We start from the raw sequence: 15,099 nt of genomic DNA on the forward strand, positions 1-15,099 counted from the left end.
GTCAAAATTCCATGATCTTGATGCACATCTGACTTGCAAATACACAGCAGCGCGTTCCTTACTGGCCTCTCGGTTCCTTTTTGTGTTTCCTTGGTTTCCTTGGTTTCCTTCAAGGAACTATTTCCTCTAGGTCTTAGGAAAGCAAAGCTGGGCTCTTGGTTGATGAATCCATATAAAGTCAACAAGCAGGATAAGGACGACAGTAAAATATATTGACTGATCCCTTACTTTGTTGGTGAGAGGCAAATAATGCAAGTAGGAGATAGTAAATGTTCCTTTAAATATGAAGGTTTTAGGGGTGCCTGGGTGGCTCAGCTGGCTGACCGTCCAAGTCTTGATTTTGGCTCAGGTCATGATCTCAGGGTTGTGTGATCGAGCCCCACATCAGGCTCTGTGCTCTGCAGGGAGTCTTCTTGTCCCTCTCCCTCTGCTTCTCGCTTTCTTGTAAATAAATAAATAAAATCTTTTTAAAAAAGTAAAAAATAAACATGAAGGTTTTAGAAGCTATCTCCTTAGACGTCTAGATATTAATTTGTTAATGTTAAAAAAACAAAATGCCCATCCACTTCAGTGAACTACTCGTTATGAATACGTACGGGGTAAAAAGCAACCTCTCTGTTTCTCATACGCACACCTCTATCTTTGAACTATGCATTCTGCATGTAGATAATGCAAAGACAGAATCATGGAGTAGAGAGTTGTATTCATCTGTGCCCCAAGCACACTCTGGGCCCTGAAGCAACATGTCATGGAAATGTGTAGGGTACCAGGCATTACATGCAACCAGCGTCAATCCTATAAGGTATTTCCAACCAAGGAATGGTTTGACTCCTATAATGGACATTCCCTGTGCCCAAACAGCAAGTTTAATATACAAGAAGGAAGACTCGGGTTATTACCATCTTCATAAGGATTCAACAGACCTTCGTTTTGCTATCATTGCTACTGTACACATTGTTCTAGCTTTAGTTGTTCAAGACACTTGTTTACTGACAACACAGTCTACTTTAGGAATTTAAGCAAAAAGAACGTGCTGGGAGATACACATAGCTAAGTTGCTAGAAGGGGATATAAAAGTAGACACATAGATATATTTCCAAGAGAAACTCCTAGAACCACAATGAAGAAGTGGCCAGATGCAGGTGGAGCGCCATTGAGTCATCAGGAAATAGCTTTTGGCAACCACCACTGGGGTCCACAGAAAACCAAGTCTGCACCTCAACCATGGGAGAGGCTACAAGTGGGTTTCCTTTGTATCGTTTGCGTATCAAGGTCTACGACACAGAGTCAGAATTTACAACGAGAGGATGCATAAAATGAAGAGATAATGGTTCCAAGGTTTTAAGCAATCATGAACGACACATGTGTTAATACTGAAGAATAACAATCCATCACTCATAGCCATTAACTTGCAGGTTGTAGATTTAAAGACAAACAATGGGTGTATTTTCCCTTTGGCAACCTTCAAAGAGAAACGATTGGCTGGGATAATCATGACTGATGATCCTTATTTGTATGTTTCTGGGATAAATTACATGTCTCAGGGAAGTTTGTGAATTTACCTTTTGGTATTTGCCATTGAGAGAAAAACTGCTAGATTGATAGCTAAAATCTTAATTGCTACTCGGGCAATTAAGCTATCCTCAGAAACTCAGACGACTTTACAAGACAGAGGAATTAAAGATGTTTGTATTGCTCACATAAATAAACTTAATGGAGGTGACCACAGCCATCCTACTGCAGAGAGAGACAAAGGAGTGAGAAGAAAAATGAGAAGAGAGAAAAGGAAGAGGCAGCTTCTTTCATTAAGAACAATATAGAGCTAATATTTTTTTAAAAGAAAACAATTCATTTTGGTTATATAAGCTATTTTTTTTTCAACATTAAGGAAGCAACTTCCTTGTTTTCATATACAGATAAAAGCATGCACTTACTAGAAATCAGTTCCAAAACCTGGCACTTTCCCGATTTGCTATAGAGAACCACGGCTACATGGTGTCTAGGACGTTTGTTTGTTCCGTGTTTCTCCGCCAAGGCAGTACTGACTACAGTCTCCGGAGCAGCCAGCACTCTGCATCCATTTACAGCACGTGGCAGAAAGCGGGACGCACCTCAGTTTGTGATCCTGAATGTTCTGATGCAAGACCTCTTCCTCTCCATTTTTCAAACCAGAATACCTCTGGGCTGCATTTTTGCTCGCTGTGCTAGGGGGAGAGTGGAGCGCCGTCCTGTGCACCGTTAAGATGCCCAGCAGCATCCCGGACTCTGACCACCAGATGCCAGTCACACCCTCCTCCTCCCCCTGCAACTTAGACCAACCAGAAAGGTCCCCAGGGATTGCCAAATGTCCCGTGAGGGCCAACACTGCCCTCCTGCATTGGAGGATCTGTTTTCTAGATGTAAACTCAAAGAGAAAATATTTCATCTTGGTGTTACTCTGTTATACTAGAAAACAGGGAAAAATGAATAGGTTTTATTTGTTTGTTTGTTTATTTTAATTTCAAAATCATTACAAAATATAAACTCATCTGTCTGGGACCTTCCCTTCAAACTGATGAGGACAGAGTCCGATGAATCAGTTGGCTTTTCTGGCTGAAGGAGGGTGGGGACATTCATATTTTCACTGCCCTGTTCACCTTGACACGACTTCTTTCCCACCAACAGAGCAGGCAGGCAGCCATAGACTCTTACCATCTGTTTGCATCTAATTCACACCATTTCTGTCTGTGAAAATTTTCTCCTACATTCAACAAATGTCTAATTTCATTCTTATGTTTGTTTGTTTTTTTTTTTTTTTTAAGGAAGATTGGACTCACTAAAAAATCAGAAGACACATCCACAGTGGAAGATGCGGTACTATTTTTTTTTTTTCCAAATGACTGTGCCAGATTTCTCATCAGGCAACCAAATTACGTATCTTCAACACCCAGACAGTTGTTGCGAACATCATGCTGTATTATGCATTATAACGCATAAATCACTAATGCATTTAAATTTTAAATAAACAGTTGTGCCAATGCTAGATGCCTTTGGTTCTGTACGGGTAAGTTTTCCTTCTAAGTCTTGGCGAGAACGACGATCTGATGAAAGACACAGCTGCGGTCTGGCCCACGTGAAATGGCCATCGGAAACAATACATTTTGTTTGTGTGGCATCTGGAGGGCAGGTGGGACCAGGCAGAACTTATCAGGGAACCTTGTTTTTACTTTTTTGAAGACTTCCCTCCTAACTCTCCTAAAAGAATTACTCTACACAATACATGACACCGCGGAGGATTCCAGAGGCGAGTAATTAATTTCCCTGCCCGTGTTATGAGACCATTTGCAAGCTGTTTGGAAACCGAATCTCTGTCCTTTGAAATCATTTTTTAAGACTGGCTTCCAGTTGTCATTCAACATGATGCATACCATGGGAGATATCTATTTTATTTGAAGTATTGGCAGTTGGTTGCAGGGTGGATCAATTTCATGCACTGCTAATAAGAAACAAGACATTATTTGTGATGGGGGGCAACAGTCTCCTTGATTATGTCTAAGCCTTACTGGGGTCTGTGCAAAGCCAGCACTCCTAGGGGCTCTAGAGATCGCTGGCTCTGAGCCTCACTACGCTTCTGATCAGTCTTCGCCTGAACAAACACACAGTTTGTTTGCTCCTGCTGATCAAGGTGCAGTGTGTTCTGCCATATTCTCCATGGTGTGCCTTTTCCTGAGGACTGGACCAGGATACCAGTGGAAGGAGGTGATCATAAGAGCCCACCGCGACCCAACATTGTCATTCTTGCTACGTTCCAGCACTTTCATACTTTGATCGGATTTCTTTCCATTTTTTTCCCTTTGTGCAATACTCTAACAGCTAGCAAAGTAACAAATGAGTGAAAAAGTGTAGAAGATCTCTAAATTATTAACATGGGTAGGACCTTTCATGGCAGGAATTATGGAACATAGGATCACATATCATGACATACACATATGAATCCAGTGTGATTATATTAAACTAGATTTTCTAAAGTCTGGACTGGAAGAACCTCCCCAATTTTCTCATCCACACTTGAGATAGTTCCTCTCAAGACCCACCCCCTTGATCCCAGGGGAAAGTTGTTTTTGCACCAGAATCTGGGGCTTGGCCTACAAATCAAAGAACAACGAAACAAAACACCCACCGTCCCTTCATGTTGTTGCAAATTATTTCACGAGCACTCATCGTTGATCCGTTTATGTTTCCTTACATGTATTCACTCTAACATGAAGATTTAAGAAAAAAAAAAACCCACAAAACTAGTGTTCCCCAAGAGAGAAGGTGAGTTCTCCTTTGGATCTATTATCCTGGGGACGATACTAGTGGGTTCCCGTTGTCTTCTCAAAGTGAGGGACACAGGATTGCAGCTCCATATCCCTCTGAAAAGGGGACTTGGAAGTATTCCAAGTAAAGAGATTAAGATATAAAGACACAGAAAGAAGAAAGCAGTTGCGAATGGGATAATGTCAGTAAGTGGTGGAACCAGCATTAGAAACACAGATAACGTCTCTACAACGATCACGCACATGACTGGTGCCTGCAGACCACACCACTAACTTCCCTCCACTACCCACTCACTGTTGGCTCAACCTGGTAGCTCCAGCTGAATGTGCTTGTGGTTTCAAAAGTATTTATTGAGTAGCGATTGGATGTCAGGATCTGGGTGAGACCCAGGGCGATCACAGACAGATACACACCAGGCTTCATTCACTGTAGAGTCCATGGGGTCAATCCCTTTTCTTTGCCTTTTCCATATTTTACTGGGAAGCTGAAAGAAGTTGTATCTAAAGCCATGGGCCAACTTTCATTTGGAATGGTCAGCATGGCTTTTAAGGCTGTCAAAGGTCTCCGTCACCTTCCCTGCTCTGGACTCATCCACTTTTGAACCTATTTTGAGCTACCATTTCTGTTCCTTAGGTCCCTGAATTTTTCCATCACCCAAACACCCTTCAGTCATTATCACAGGCATGGATCCAGACAAGTTCCTCCAGCTGCTGAGGAGTGAGGAGGCAGCTACAGAAATTAGAGCTAAAGAAAATCTGAAAATGAACTGAATAAAGATAAATACGGGCTAGCCTAGCCAAAGGAACAGAGGTATTCTAGGCTAAGGGGTCCCTCTCCTACATTGAATCTTCACCCTTCAACTACAACCTAGACCTTCAGAACATTCTTTTGTAATGTGAGTCATGTGTTCACTTTAAAAAAAAAAAAGATTTTTTTATTCATTTGAGAGAGAGAGTGTGCAAGTGGGGGGAGGGGTAGAGGGCGAGAAACCTAAGCAGACTCCATGTTGAGCATGGAGCCTAATGTGGGGCTCAATCCCACAACCCCGAGATCCTGACCCGAGACGAAATCAAGAGTTGGACGTCTAACCAACGGAGCCACCCAGGTGCCCTTCATTCTTTCACTTTTATTGCTCATGCACACTGAGGAAGGCAGCATGCTATTTCACCAGGAGTATTAGGGCTGACATGTAAGTGCATGCAGGAAAAATCTGTTCCTATAGAATGGAAAACACAGACCTTATTTGTTTACTTAGATCAGTCTTGAAAAGAAGTTCTGCCATTTTTATTCCTTCTGTACCTTTTTAAATGGCTTCTGTTTCTTTCCAGAACATCAGTGGAAATATGGCTTATCAACACCTGTTTTTTTAAAAGAATGCCATTCATTGCATTGGATGAACACTGCCATTACAATATGGAAACGCCCAAGGTAAGGCAGGGGCTTTGTGGCCTCTTGCTGCCTCCTGTGGGGTAAATATAATAATGGAGGAGGATGGAAGAAAGGAAGGAAAAGGAAGGAAAGGGGAGAGAAGGGGAAGGTGTAGTATTTTGTGATTCCCTTTGTCAGCCAGGCATTGTGCTAGGAAGGAGTTTGGGATACCCCAGTCATTACGTAGAGTCCCTGCCTTCGAAGACCACGGTCAATTCTCCTCTTGAATCCAGTACCTTCAATTGATCCATTTGGCTGGAAAACAGACACCCAAGGGTATCTGTCTGCCTCATTATTTGAGAAATTTGAAATATTTCTGAAGGATGGATCACTCAAGATACTATCTCCAATCAATTTGAGATTGTTGTGTTGGATAAACCTATGAATACTTGTTTTTATTATATAATTATATAACATATTATATATAATATAGCATTATATCGGAAAATCATGTTCACGTTGTAAGATCATTATTGTTTATTCATGCCATTTCTCTGCTTGCAGAGAGGTCAATAATAACTCTACCATGTAGGGTGTATTTATAATGAGCTGGGCTTTTTATATCTCTCAGTGCCTTAGAACAATTCCCTAGTGTGGCTGATATTATTTTCACCATTTTACAGATGAGAAAACTTACCCCACAGAGATGTTCAATAAATTAGTCAGCTTGTGAGTGACAGACAGACCCGACAGAGGTTTGTGTGTCTACATTCACCCCCTCTGCGAATTATTAAGGAAACAGATGCACATCAGTAGGACTAGGTCTGCTAGTTAGGCACTAACATGCTGTTTAATTCCTTAAGTTAACCAGGTGTTCTACCACCAACTAGCAGCAGTGATGAAAATATAACAAGTCAGTCTATGCACCTGACATTCCTTAAGCCTGTGGCTATATCAAAAGCCAAGATTAATAAAAAAGAAAATCAACATTCAAAGGGTCTTCAAATTCCTAACAAGCAAAAACCTAGATCTCATCCTTAAACACAGGACACATTCCATAAATGTTTGCAAAGAGAATCAAATTCTAGTTGCAAATCAGGCATTATTTCTATCCCTCCAACAGAAGAAGTCTTTCAGAGACTGAATGAAATCTTTTCCCCTAATTATTAGAATTCTTTTTAAAAATACGTCTGTGCTTTTAGATAGCTATTCTTTAAAAAAAAAAAAAAAGATTGATTTGAGAGAGAGAGAGAGCGTGCACACACACACAGGAGGAACAGAGGGAGATGGAGAGAGAATCTCAGACTCTGCACTGAGCATGGAGTCCGATGTGGGGCTCGATCCTACGAGCCTGAGATCGTGACCTGAGTTGACACCAAGAGTTGGAAGCTTAACTGACCGAGCCACTCAGGCGCCCCTAAGTAGGTATTCTTTTTGTGTCAATGTACAGATTCCAGGGTTCTGAGAATGTACTCAAAATTATTGCTTTCTTATTTATGTACATCAATCAGTTCTGTTCTTGCCAGCACCATACAATTTAGCCCCTGCTACTCATATTTAATGGGGAGAATAGGTATATATTCTGGCTCCAGAGAGATTTACAGATGCTAGTGGGCAGAGCCCACGCCTCTTCTTCTATCTCTCCATTACAGGCTAAATTGTAGGTACCCTGATAACATGGGTGGGTTAGCTTTGGGCTAGTTTGGAGGTACAGAAAGAGCCAATTATCTTGAAAAAGAGACTGAAGGACAGTAGCAACAGGCCCAGAAATATATGCCGTGCAACGGAAAATGGTTTCCATTGTCGCCATTGCTGTTGGTGGCTCAACCCAAAGCAAGTCTCCTTGACCAGAAAAGACCTCAGTAAGCGCATTAAAGGGTGCTGGCTGGAGTCCCCAAGGATGTGAGTTTACATCTGTGCTCTGCACCTCCTAGTTCTACAGACCTATATGAACCACCAAGTCGAATGGTCTTTGACTGCCTCTCAAATCCATCCTATCCTGTCCTCAGTTAGAAAGTCTGATGTAAGTCCAACTCCCACATAAGAGCCTCTAGTAATTTCTCAGTTCTTCTAGGATAGACACAAAAATCCAAAACACTGCCATCCACCTAGGTCTGGAGTTTGCTGCCCCAGGGCCTTTGCACAAGAAATTTCCTCTGCTGGAAGAACTGTCCAAACATCCTCTCCCAACTAGACTATATGCTTCCAGAGAGAAGGGAGCTGATCGGTTTTCCCCTCACCTTTGAAATTTTGGTTAATCGTGGTCTTTATATCCATAGGACCTGGCACAAGGTAAATGCATGTACTCCAGGTTTGAGCAAACGCACATACACATATGGAAGGCAAGTAAGGGTATATATATTTTTCCTACTATGCTTATTTTTATCACCCAGAACAGTGCCTGGCCCATAAGAGTATTAGATATATGTATGTGGACCAAACAGTAGCTTTAATTAATATAATTATTTTATTATCAGAGTAAATGCTTGACAAATTATTATCAAATGAGTTTGATTAGGTGTCCTCTAAAGAGCCTGAGTGGCTTCTATCATCTATCATTCCACAGCCAAGTGGGCCCTGTTTTCTTTTTGTCTTCCTTAGACCCATTAATCATGACAGATATTGCAAGGGTAAATTGAACACTGCAGAAGTGCAATTCCATTCTGCTCATAAACATGCAAACAACGGAAAATATTTCCTTGCCAAAATGGGTCACCCAGCTGGGGCAAAGTGGTGCTCATCACCAACTGTGTTAACATTCAGTACTCAAGTAGCATCCAAAAGGGACAAGGAGAGGGAAATCCCAGAGCCAGGCCCGGGGAAGGGGGTGAGGACAGTGAGGCACTTGTCTTGCCTTATAATTTAAGGAGGCACAAAAAAACTCAGTCAAAAAAAATTTAGAGTTTAAATCAAAATTCATGACATTAAACTCTAAAAAATGATTTTTACAAGGATCTGCCTGGAGTAGGCATTTAAAGTACTACTCATGAAAGTGGGCTTTATGCCCAGAGGTCTGCGGAGGATGTATTTAACACACCCAGATGGGAGAAACTTCATCTGAGAATAATCCTGTTGAAGAGGCAGACTCTAGTCATCTCATAACCTATTTTAATATTTCATAATTGACAAAATTAGGGCAACGAAAATTTAACAGAGCTCTCGGGTTGCACCATGCGTTGTCAATGTTTTGGCAATGTTGTAAATGTCGAAATTTCACAAATTGTCTACCCGAGAGCTGACCAAGATCACGTTCCCCAACAGATTCTCATATGTCCTAGATTTCATGTTTTCTCTTTGTATATGTGCAAATGGATCTCCCCCACTCTTACTAGGGTTAGTAAAAGTCACTCCCCTTACGCACATGATCAGGTCTCCAGAGCATTAGCTCCTTCTGGAAATCCTATGTTTATCGTCTATAGTGCATAATTACCATTTATTTTCAGGCCTTGACTCCTGAATTCATTTTCAAGCGCTTTGTGCACTAGAAGGTTTAAGCATATTCATAACCAACTTACCCTGGTTTGAAAATAAAGCGTTAGCTAAGTGTTTACTGTAATATTAGGATATGATCTTTAAGTACTTCCATTTACTTTCAAACTGAGAAACCCAGGGGCACCTGGCTGGCTCGGTCGGTGGAGCGTGCGACTCTTGATCTTGCAGTTGCGAGTTCGAGCCTCACATTGGCTGAAGACGTTACTTAGAAATAAAATCTTTAAAAAACATTGAGAAACGCAGGATGCAAAATTAAAAACCATGAATTAACAACATTTCTGTTCTCTGTCATCCTGGTTAATGCGTAAATCATTCTTGTAGGAATTGTATTGAATCGAAGGAATTTTTAAAAAATCCACTGTGTGAAAATTTCACAGATTTTTAACAGAAGGTAAAAGTGAATTTTTTTTTTTTTTTTTGGCAGCTGAAAGGAATATAAAACAACAGACTGACTTTCTGGGCATGATTCTCAGGATGAGAAAAATATAGAGTCACATGTTGTAGATGAGAAGGAAAAAACACAAAATCTCATGAATCATGTGTAATATCCAAATTCTAAGCTATTGAGACTTCCTCACCGGAAAATATATAGTAAGTAGAAGTTGCACGTTTGATTTTCATGAGTCTCTTCCCCTCTTCTAGCTTAATAAACACTCAATGTGGAATATCCCATGGCTTCTACCTGCTTTAATAATATATTTTGTCATATTTTAGTTGGTTAAATATGAGCATGATTCTGAGCGATCTGGAATATAAGCTCCAGGCTGGAATGGTGTTGTCTTCTCCTCATTTATGACTGGGACATCTAGTCCCCTTTCGATATGCCCTACAGTTCTTTGCAATGATAGAAATTATATGCACAGAGAGCAACAGACATTTATGCTGGTGGTGTTCTCGGTTCCACAGATATCGTCAGATTTACTGCTCAGATCAGGCTTCCCGGTCTCTCTGCCCTTGTAAAACCCCTATTTTGTTTCATTACAGTGTATAACTTCCTTCCTTTCACTTTGCTTTCTCAAGTAGTTAGTTTTTCTAAATGACCCACCCTGCACCATATCCAGGACAAACTACCCTAATGTCCATGAACATTTGCTCATCTGCACCCATGTGAAAGTTCCTCTGCACCAGGAGTGAGGCTGCTGGTGATCACAGATATCGTTCAGTCTTGCCACATGGCTTTCCAGAGTCCCCTGTGATAATAATCCCTAAGAGCCCGCCGCTGGGAGCAGACAGACTTATCATCAGCAGATCGCACTCCGTGCAGCTACTCCAGCCCACAACGGACTCTGCTCTCATGTTTCCCAAATGTATTCACCTTCACACAGACTCTTCAGTCATTGAGAATGGCCCCTTGGTATGCTCAAGCCACTGGCTATTTGGGATGACCCAGGTAGAGCACACAGTGATGTGACCGTCTAGTTGCCAACCCAGTCTTCATGTCCTGTGTGTCCACGCACAGAGAATTGTTCTCCTGATACTCGCCCACACCACTACTGCATGCAAGACAGCATGACTTGACTGTTCTCATAGCTTTGCTAAAAATACGTTTCAAGGCTGGCTCATCTGGTGTCCTCAGCTATTTACAAGCTAAACACACTGCCACCCAGCAAGTGCCCTGCTGCCTGGAATAAGCTTCTGGGCACCTAAAGTCATGGGTGGGAAAGTAAGGAATCTTTAAGGAATTGAGAATTTAAGGAAAAATAGACCCTCCATCCTGTTTTCCAATATGTTTTGGACTCAGCCAATGAGGGATGAATAAGTCATGGTTCGTAGATTAAAGACACAAAGTGCCTTAGGTTCTAGGCCTACTATCTTCCATCCCATTAATTCCTTGTAGGACAAATGAAAGAAAACACAGTCGTGTAGAGTACGCATAAAAGATTCAAACTCCACTGTCCTTTTGTTATCTTCTCTTCTTTATCTTGTTTCTTCATTTTCTGTATTCTTAAGTTGGATGACTATTTCATTATGTTTAAGCGTGTTTACCCCTCCCCTATAAAAATATTTTGGGCTATTCATTTCCCTTTGATTTCATTTTAGTAGGATTTCACTGATTTTCATACATAACACATTTATTTAGTCCTATTTTCTCATTTTCATTTAACCTTTCTTTCCTAAACTATTAATATTTAGAATTACATTTTAGGGGCGCCTGGGTGGCGCAGTTGGTTAAGCATCTGACTCTTGGTTTTGGCTCAGGTCGTGATCTTGGGGTCGTGGGATTGAGTCCTAAGCAAGTCTCCATGCTCAGTGCACAGTCTGCTTGGGATTTCTCTCTCCCTCTGCCCTTCCCCCAACTCGTACTCAGTCTCTCTCTCTCTCAAATAAATCTTTAAAAAAAAGAATTACAGGGGGCACCTGGGTGGCTCAGTCGTTAAGCGTCTGCCTTCGGCTCAGGTCATGGTCCCAGGGTCCTGGGATCGAGCCCCACATCGGGCTCCCTGTTCGGCGGGAAGCCTGCTTCTCCCTCTCCCACTCCCCCTGCTTGTGTTCCCTCTCTCGCTGTATCTCTCTCTGTCAAATAAATAAATAAATAAAATCTTAAAAAAAAAAAGAATTGCATTTTAATTGTGAGAAATATGGGATTCCAGTTTTATTTTAACTTGATTTCAAATTTAATGTCATCGTGTTCAGAGAACAGGATCGGCACATGTTTCCAATTGTATCAAGACATTTCATGGCAGGTGGATACTTCTGTCCATGTTTCATATTTGAATATTATATATACTCTCCAATCGATGGGGCAAACTTTTATTATGTATCTATTTTATCACTTGTTAATTGTGCTGTTTGGATTGTCAATATATTTTGCTTTAATCCCCCTCTCTCTTTATTTTTTCAATTTTTTGACTTCTTATTCTATTAGTTACTAAACTATTAGTTACTAAAAGGAACAAATGTGGAGCATCAGTATCTCCTATAGCTTTGATTTTCTTGTATTTATTTATTTAAGATTTTATTTATTTATTTGAGAGAGAGAACGAGTGATGGGGAGGGGCAGAGGGAGAGTGAGGGAGAAGCAGGCTCTCTGCTGAGCAGACAGCCCGATGTGGGGCTCGATCCCAGGACCCCTGAGATCATGACCTGAGCCAAAGTCAGATGCCTCACTAACTGAGCCACCCAGGTGCCCCGATTTTCTTGTTTTTAATAATATTGTTAGTTGCATACAAGTTTAGACTTCTGAATATTTCTTGGTGACTATCTTGTTTTGTGTTATAGTGTCCTTTATCTCTGTTAATAATATTTGCTTTATAAACTCTTTTCTATAACAATAATAATGACCATCTAGAATGTTTCCATTATTTCAGCCTTATAGTCTAATCTTAGATATATATCATATGCATACATACACACACACACACACACACACACACAAATAAAGCATGTAATACATTCTAAATTCCATTCTAATAATCTGTATTTTTGTAATAGTTTAGTTTATATGTATAGTTATTCATGATAGTAAAACCCAACTATAATGCAATCAGGTAAAAAACATGTGTCCACAAATTGAATGTCAGATAGGATTCAGGCAAGTGTGAGTGGCCTTTAAGCCAGCCTTTAACAAAAGAATTGATAACCATATGCCTCCTGACTGTGGTTCTCTCACACTGGGTAGTAATTACCCCACATTAAATAACACTGGTCAAAGTTCTGGGTCTAGTAATTGGCTGGGTCATTAGCATTTATTCCAGGAGTGGTGGAACTGTTTTGTGCCTAAATGATTATTTCAAAGTGGGATGACGGGGCCAGGAGAATATTGGAACCTATTCATCCTACCCTATTATTATATTGTCCCCAAGTATCCCTTGTAAAAACATATGTTATAAAATATGGTATATACTTATGTTTTGGTACATTATAATTAATAAAAATACAGTAACTCAGAAAAAAGTGCTAACATATGAGTAACCATTGTTTTAGGAATTAGGAATAAAAGTCACCTTTCAGTTTATACACAAATGTAGACATAGGGAAGGATACTGATACAATCAGTATTTTCAAAAAAATCTATTATGTTGAGGATAAAATTCTTGGCACAGATGAGATACAAATATTCATTCAAGGAAAAAAGAATAATAATGTACATTTTTCAGTTGTTGAAGTGTTTACTTATATACTTTTAAATGGATAATAGTTGTCAAACTACGATACCGAGATGTAATTGAAAGCATTTATAAGAGTAATACAAGATTTTTACTATAATATGTCAACTTTATACACAACTGAAAGCTATGTTTTTTTCAGATATTGAAATTCATAATGAAAGACTTTACATTCTAACTAAAAATGTATGTCAGTGACAAATGAAAAAATGTCAGACTCATATCAGCTATGAATACTCATGCTTAAATACTAAAGAAAATATTGTCAAACAGAATCTACGACCACATTGAAAAAAGTGCCATGACCGAGAGGGATTCATCCAAAAAATGCAAGGACCTTTACCTCTACTGATATTCAACATTACGTTAGAGGTGTTTGGTAATGTAAGGAGAAAAAGTAAGCCAATTGGAGGCATAAGGATTAGAAAAAAATAAATAAATCCCAGTTGTTTTGCAGATGATACCCGGAAAACGCAGAGAATCAATGATACAACTAACTCAAACTATAGAATAATTCAGTTAGCTAGCTCCAAGAACATACAAAAGTAATCAATACATCCCAAAACATAAGTATTTGATGTAGGAATAAACTCTACGCACAAAAAACTAAAGAAGATAACACACTTAAGAATAACCTTGAAAAAGAGATGTGCAAAAAGAAATCCATAGAAGAAAAACTTTACAAGTCTCTGAAAATAAAAGTAGGTGGAAGAAATGGAAAACCACCCTTGAATAGGAAGATTCAAAACCATAAAGATGTCCACTTTGGTGACTTAATTTCTAAAATTAATGTTACCACAATAAAGAAAAAATCAGAAACCATCGTTGAGAGTTAGATTAGTTGACATGGAAGTTCTTGTGCTAGGAGACCCAGAAAAATCCTTGGTGAGGGGAAGCCCTTTGAAATTCGAAAGACGACATGAAGCATCTATAAAGAAATGAGTTACAGATGCACGAACAGACGAGGCTGGAGGAAGGGACCTGAACATCCACAAAGAGACACAGGTACATCAGGAAGCTTAGTACACGATCGGAGGGGTATCTCAAACCACTGGGAGAAGATGGGTTTTTAGGAGAAGATGGGTTTTGGGGTGCCTGGGTGGCTCAGTCGTTAAGCGTCTGCCTTCGGCTCAGGTCATGATCCCAGGGTCCTGGGATCGAGCCCCACATCGGGCTCCCTGCTCTGCGGGAAGCCTGCTTCTCCCTCTCCCACTCCCCCTGCTTGTGTTCCCTCTCTTGCTGTGTCTCTCTCTGTCAAATAAAAAAAAAAAAAAAAAAAGGAGATGGGTTTTTATTTTGTATTATTTTATTTATTTTAATTTAATTTAATTTAATTTAATTTTAAATATTTATTTGAGAGATAGTGCACGAGCAAGAACAAGCGGGAGGAACAGAGGGAGAGGAAGAGAGTCAAGCAGACCCCGCGCGAAGCACAAAGCCCAACGCGGGGCTCGATCTCACGACCTCACACAGGATCATGACCTGACCCAAAACCAAGAGTATGACGCTTAACCAACTGAGCCACTCAGGTGCTCCTATTTTATTTTAAACCAACGGCACCAGTACAAACAGGTAGCCATTTGGAAAATGGTACCTTTAGATCCCTACCTAGATGCCCTACCCCAGGGTTTCCGAGTATCGCTCGAAATCCAAATGCAACCGAAGACGGACACATTTAAGAACGATCTGCAGCATCCATGAGCCAGACGCTCATGAGACATCAGGTAGGGGAACCCTGAACCCTAGTGCAAAGCCAAGTTGGAGGAGGAGTCCCCAAAACAGCTGACGTAAGCAGGAGCAAAACAGCAAATACAGGCAGACACCCTTCTTCAGC

This window comes from Halichoerus grypus, chromosome X (assembly GCF_964656455.1).
Source record: "Halichoerus grypus chromosome X, mHalGry1.hap1.1, whole genome shotgun sequence".
Classification (NCBI taxonomy): Eukaryota; Metazoa; Chordata; class Mammalia; order Carnivora; family Phocidae; genus Halichoerus; species Halichoerus grypus.